This window comes from Chrysochloris asiatica, unplaced genomic scaffold (genome assembly GCF_000296735.1).
Source record: "Chrysochloris asiatica unplaced genomic scaffold, ChrAsi1.0 scaffold00125, whole genome shotgun sequence".
In the NCBI taxonomy this organism is placed as follows: Eukaryota; Metazoa; Chordata; class Mammalia; order Afrosoricida; family Chrysochloridae; genus Chrysochloris; species Chrysochloris asiatica.
Window position 1 is genome coordinate 933,128 of NW_006408643.1, and position 6,153 is coordinate 939,280.

Sequence of the window (6,153 nt, forward strand, 5' to 3'; positions counted from 1 at the left end):
AGATTGCTGAATGAAGGATTATGTATTTTTTATTTTAATAGATGCTGCCAGGTGTCAATATCAACAAACCAGTTCTACAGTTTCCTGGAAATGCAAAAAAGCCTAGAACAGGCTGCATCATATGAAAGAAGAAAGAAGTTGCAGATTGACACTTCCCATTTCAAGACTTATTATAAAGCTACAACAATCCAGATTGCGTGATGTTGGCAAAAGAACATCCACAGAAATTCATAGCACACTGGAGAGCTCAGAAATGGACCCACATGGATATAGTCAACTGAACTTTTATTTATTTTAAGTTTTTATTGTAAACTGAATGATGGTTTACATGGGAGAACATTGGCTTGCCACCATAGTCAACTGAACTTTGACAAAGGAATAAAGGCAATTTACTGGAGAAAAGGATGGCTTGTTCAATAAATGGTGTAAGAACGATTAGGCAACAATGTGCCCCCCCCAAAAAAAAAAACAACAACAAAAAATCTAGAGACCTTTCCTTTCACTTATCACAGCAACGATCTCAAAATGGATCCTAGTCTTAAACGTACAATGCAAAGCTATACCAATTTTGGAAGGAAACAGGCAAAATTCTATTAAAGTGGCCTTGGGTTTGGAAACGGGTTTTTGGTTACAGGCCCCAAGGCATGATCCAGAAGAGGGGGGAAAAATGATATTTGGCTTCATTAAAATTAAAAACTTATAGAAAAACACTAGTTGTGTTGTTAGGTGCCATGGAGTCAGTTCCAACTCATAGTGACCCCATGAAGAGTTGCTGAGACTATAAATCTTTGCACGGACAGAAAGCAAAAACCACCCACAGTGGCTGATGTGCTCGAACCACTGATCTTGTGGTTTTGAAGTCCAGTGTTTAGTCTATGGAGCCATTGCAGCCAGACACCCATAAGAGCAGAAAAAGATGGTTACAGGCTGGGAGCAAATGTTTACAAAAGATGTATCTATCTGATAAAGAGCCTAGATCCAAAACAGAAACAGAATTTGTTGTTTTGGGAAATCACACGCTAACCAGTCACATGAAAATGTGCCCCACCAACAATGAATGTTATCATTCTGTTTCAGTTTTTGCAGAGTCTGAGATGCTACCTTAATGTGTCTATCAGTCTAGCCAGGAGAAAGATGATGAGGTCTGCTGCTGTTTTGGAAACTCCATGGGACAGCTCTGCTCTGTCATCTCGGGGCACTGTGACTTGGAATCGAATCAACAGCCGTGGGTTTTTAATGTCCGGAACATACTAATGGCTTTTCATTTATTATTATTATTTATTTCTACGGGTACTTCTCCTCGATTCTTGTCCTTTTCTTCCCCCACACCCCACCCCTCCTATGAAATGAGATCTTTCTCTAATCCATTTGTATATGTTCTTCGTCATTTGAAATATTGTATTTTAAGAAATCATTGACATTTTTGGTGAAATTATGCACAGTTAAACATATACCAATTCAACAATTTCTACATGGATAATTCAGTGACATTTGACAACATTCAAGCTGTACAAACATCTTCATGAGTCTTTTCCAAATGACTCCACCACCCTGTCATTAACTCACTGTGCTCTAAGCATCTCATCCAACCTTTCCAATTGCCATTGTCCATTTGAGCCCATGGAGAAGGAGCTCTGGTAGCGTAATGGTTACAAGTCGGGCTGCCAACCTCAAGGTTAGCAGTTCAAAACCACCAGTTATTCCGTGGGAGAAAGATGAGCCTTTCTGCTCTGGTAAAAAAGATTTGTTGTTGTTGTGTGCCATGGAGTCGGTTCCGACTCATAGTGACCCTGCACAGGGTTTCTGAGGCTGTAAATCTTTATGGGATTTACAGCCTCAGAAACCCTATGCAGGGTCACTATGAGTCAGAACTGACTTCAGATAATTCTTAAAAAGACCACTATGCTCAAGACAGCTACTGTTTATTAATGAAACTAAATTGTTGCTTGGAGTCCTGGTGTGGTTCTGTAGGATAAGCACTGGATTCCTAAAACAACAATATTGGCAGGTCACTCAGAGAAGGATGAGGCTTTCTACTCCCAGATGACAACGTCAGAAACCCTCTGGAGGGCCACTATGAGTCAGAACTGACTCGACAACAACCACCAACAACTGCCTGGTGTAAGAAGCTCTGGTGGTGCTGTGGGCTGCTAATCTGCCAGGTCGCTGGTTCAAACTCACCTAGCTGCCACTACTTGGGAAAACAATGAGTCTATTTGCTCCCATAAAGAATTTGTCTTGGCATTGGCTACTCAAAATGGGGGAGGGGGGTGTAAAAAAGCAAAAAGTGACTGGCTTACAAGCTTTCAAGAGGGAGCCTAGATCCAGAAGGTGTGGAGGAAGGTAGACTCTCCACTGAGTAGTATCCAATCTGTCTGGGAGGGGCTCATGAAAGGAAATGTGGACAGGTCTCTTGTGGTACAGTAATGAATAATTGCTATCAGGACTGACTGTGAGGGTTGAAAATGTAAAGGTGGACATTTTGTAACAAAAGAAGGGGAGTGATTGACTTTGCAGTCCAGGAGCCAAGGTCCTAACCCTAACCCTAACCCTAACCCTAACCATCAAGGGAGAAGAGCGGAGCATGAAACCCTACCCAGATCAGCAGTGATGCCAGAGATGGAGGCAAAGAAGGTGACGTGGAGAGATGGAGCAGTTGGGGACTCTAGACCCAGAGAGGGAGAGGGGCTGTGTGCTGATGACTGGGGAGGGGTCAGGCTTGTAGTGTATACCTTTTGGTTGGTTGATGATGTATGGAGGGGATTGTAACCATGGTACTGAAACGATATACGATAGGATGAATGTAAAACTAATGTTTTCCCATGTAAACTATCACATAATTCACAATAAAACAACAGAATTTATCTTGGAAACCTTAAGGAGTAGTTCTACCCTGCTTATAGGGTAACTCTGCGTTGGAATTGACTTGACCGCAGTGGGTGTGTGGTGTATGATTGTTTGATTTAAAGAGAACTGCAAGGAATCCTTTTATTTAAGATTTAAAAATGATATCAACTACCATTTGAATGATTGACTTTGAAACCTTGGGACATCTTTCTTCATCCAAAATTTTAAAGTTTTGAAGAGGAAAACATCTTTCTTTCTCTCTGTCTCTTAGAGCTTTATCTTTTCCCATCTTGGTGACAAAAGTCTCTTCTGTCCTCAGATTGCACGTGTATGCAGTTTGTTGGGAGAAGTGACTACCAACAACATCCACTCGCAACTCTGTAAAACTTCTCTGCAACAATAGAACAGAATGAAGAGTTTAATTATTGAAGAACCATTCTACCAGCATGTGATGATTTACAGGCGTGCTGCTAAAGAAATTACGAAGACAAAACATCAGAGCCTTTAGAGTGATGCTATGGGATAAAACACTGGACCACAAGGTCAGTTTGAACCACAAGATTGGTGGTTCAGACTCACCAGCTGCTCTTTGGAAACCCTACACAAGGTCGCTATGAATCAGAACCAACTTGATGGCACTTAACACAACAGCAACAACATAGAGCTGAGAAGGAAGAAGTCCAAACTGCACTGAAGGCATTGACAAAAAACAAGGCTCCAGGAATTGATAGAATAGCAACTGGAATGTGTCAAAAAAAACTGATGCAACACTGGACGCTCTCGTCTATGCCAAGAAATTTAGAAGACAGCTCCCTGGCCAACCGATTGGAAGAGATTCATATTTGTGCCCAATCCAAATAAAGGTGGCCCAACAGAATGTGAAATCATTGAGCAAAATCAGTAATTCACATGCAAGTAAAATTTTGCTGAAGATAATTTTAAAATGGTTGCAACAGTACATCGACAGGGAGTTGTCAGAAACTCAAGCCTCATTCAGAAGAGGATGTGGAGTATTGTTGACGTCACATGGATCTTGGATGAAAGCAGAGAAAACCAGAAAGATGTTTACTTGTGCTTTATTGATTCTGCAAAGGCTGAATGGATCATAACATTGCAAAGAATGGGAATTCCAGAACATCAACTTGTGCTCATGTGGAACCTGTTCATAGATCAAGAGGCATTTGTTAGAACAGAACAAGGGGATATGTCATGGTTTAAAATCAGGAAAGGTGTGCTCCAGGGTTGTATCCTTTCACTATATTTATTCAATCTGTATGCTGAGTAAGTAACTGGAGACACTGGTCTAGATGAACAACTACAGCAGGACTGGAGGAAGACTCATTAACAAACTTGCAGATGACACAACCTTGCTTGCTGAAAGTGAGGAAGACCTGAGGCACTTGCTGATGAAAAAAAAAAAAATATATATATATATAGCCTTCAGTATACATTAAAACCCAATGTTAAGAAAACAAAAATCTTCACAACTGGACCAATAAGCAGTATCATAATAAACAGAGAAAAGATTAAAGCTGTCAAGGATTTCATTTTACTTGGACCCACAATCAATTCCCATGGAAGCAGCAGTCAAGAAATCCAACAACAGTTCTTTGTCACTGCTGACTGACACCATCCTGGGTCACATGCGTGCTCCAGGGAAGGCCCTGTCCCAGTCCGCCCTTCCCTATCACTGTGTCATTCCTACCTGGCTGAAGTTGAGGTCAGACAACATGAAGAAACAGCTCTACCAACTGACCAAGGAAGGGCCTGACCCCTTCACAAATTTGTGTAATCCAAAGAGATTCTCATGACATTGCACATGTGCGTTTTGTGACAGGTAATAAAATCTTGAGAATCCATAAGTCCAAAGGACTTGCTCCAGATCTTTCTGAAGATGTTTACCATTTAATTAAGAAAGCTGTTACTGTTCAAAACCAACTTGAAAAGAACAGAAAGGATAAGGCTGTGATGTTCCGTTTGATTCTGATCAAGAACCAGATTCACAGGTTGAATCCATACTATAAAATGGAGAGAGTCTTGCCATCCAAATTGGAAATGGGAACCATCCACAACATCTGCCCTGGTTGTGTAAATTTATCTATGCAGTTGCAATAAAATCATTGTTTAATTACAAAAAAAAAAAAAAAAAAAAAAGGAAAGACATCAAACTCCATATTGCATTGGTTAAATCCGCTGCACAAGATTTCTTTAAAACATGAAGCGTGAAAATGTCACTTTGTGGACTAAGGTGCTCCTGACAGAAGCCATGACATTTTTAATGATCTCATATGCCTGTGAAACTTGGACAGTGAACCACAGACGAGGTTGAGGCATTTGAATTATGGTGTTGGAGAAGAATATTGAAGGTACCATGGACTTCCAGAAGAACAAACAAATCTATACAGGCAGAGTGCTTCTTAGAACGAGGATGGTCAGACTTCATCTCATGTACTTTGGACATCTTCTCAGGAGGTACCAGTCCCTAGAAAGAATATCATACTTGGTAAAGTGGAGGGTCAACCAAAAAGAGGAAGACCCCCCATGAGGTGGATGTACCATCAGTTAAAAGTATTTCCCCTTATTCACTTTAACTCTTTTTTACTGTGCATTGAGGGAAGGTTTACAGACAAAATCATCAGTTTTACATTCAACAAATCATACATTTTGTCTCGTCTCAATGAATACACTCCCCTCCATGCTACAACAGCTATCTAACTTCCTCCCTGTGGTTCCTATGTGCGGGGGAGTGCCTGCTCTCCCGCGAGGGTCGTGGGACACGAGCGGATACGCGAAATCGTCGGGTGAAGAAATGAGTACAACTTGAGAGGCTTTTCAACTTGCCTTGCTGTCCGGCTATGCTCTCTAGCTTCTGCCCTTGCTTCTGCTTCCTGTTCTCTTTGTTGTCTGCCCTCTGCTCTCTGCTGTCTGTGCTCTCTGCTGTCTGCCCTCTCCCTTCTCCCTCCTTCTCTCTTCTTCTTCCCCCTAGCTCTGCCAGTTCCTTCAACTTGTTGTGCTGTCTGGCTGTTCTCTCCTGCCTCTGCCTTCTACTTCTTTCTCTTCACTCTGCCACTTCTGCCTCTTTCTGCCTTCTGCCTCTTTCTTTCTCCCTCCTGCTTCTATATCCTATCTCTGCCTCTACTCTTGCTCTGTTTCTCTTCTTCCTACCTTCTGCCTGCTTCTGCCAGTCCAGCTCAGCAAGTCTTTATTTTTCATACTTAAAATTACACAGTACATGCATTGACACTTTTATCTCTTCTTGAATTATTACACAGTTAGTCACAACATTCTTGCACCTGGTCCTTAGAC

At 41.5% G+C, this 6,153-nt stretch overlaps 1 pseudogene; it reads left to right on the plus strand.

The window, feature by feature from the left end:
* The window catches only part of LOC102811265, a 23,370-nt pseudogene extending 18,431 nt beyond the window's left edge, over window positions 1–4,939 (plus strand).
* Window positions 4,940–6,153: the final 1,214 nt, after the last annotated feature.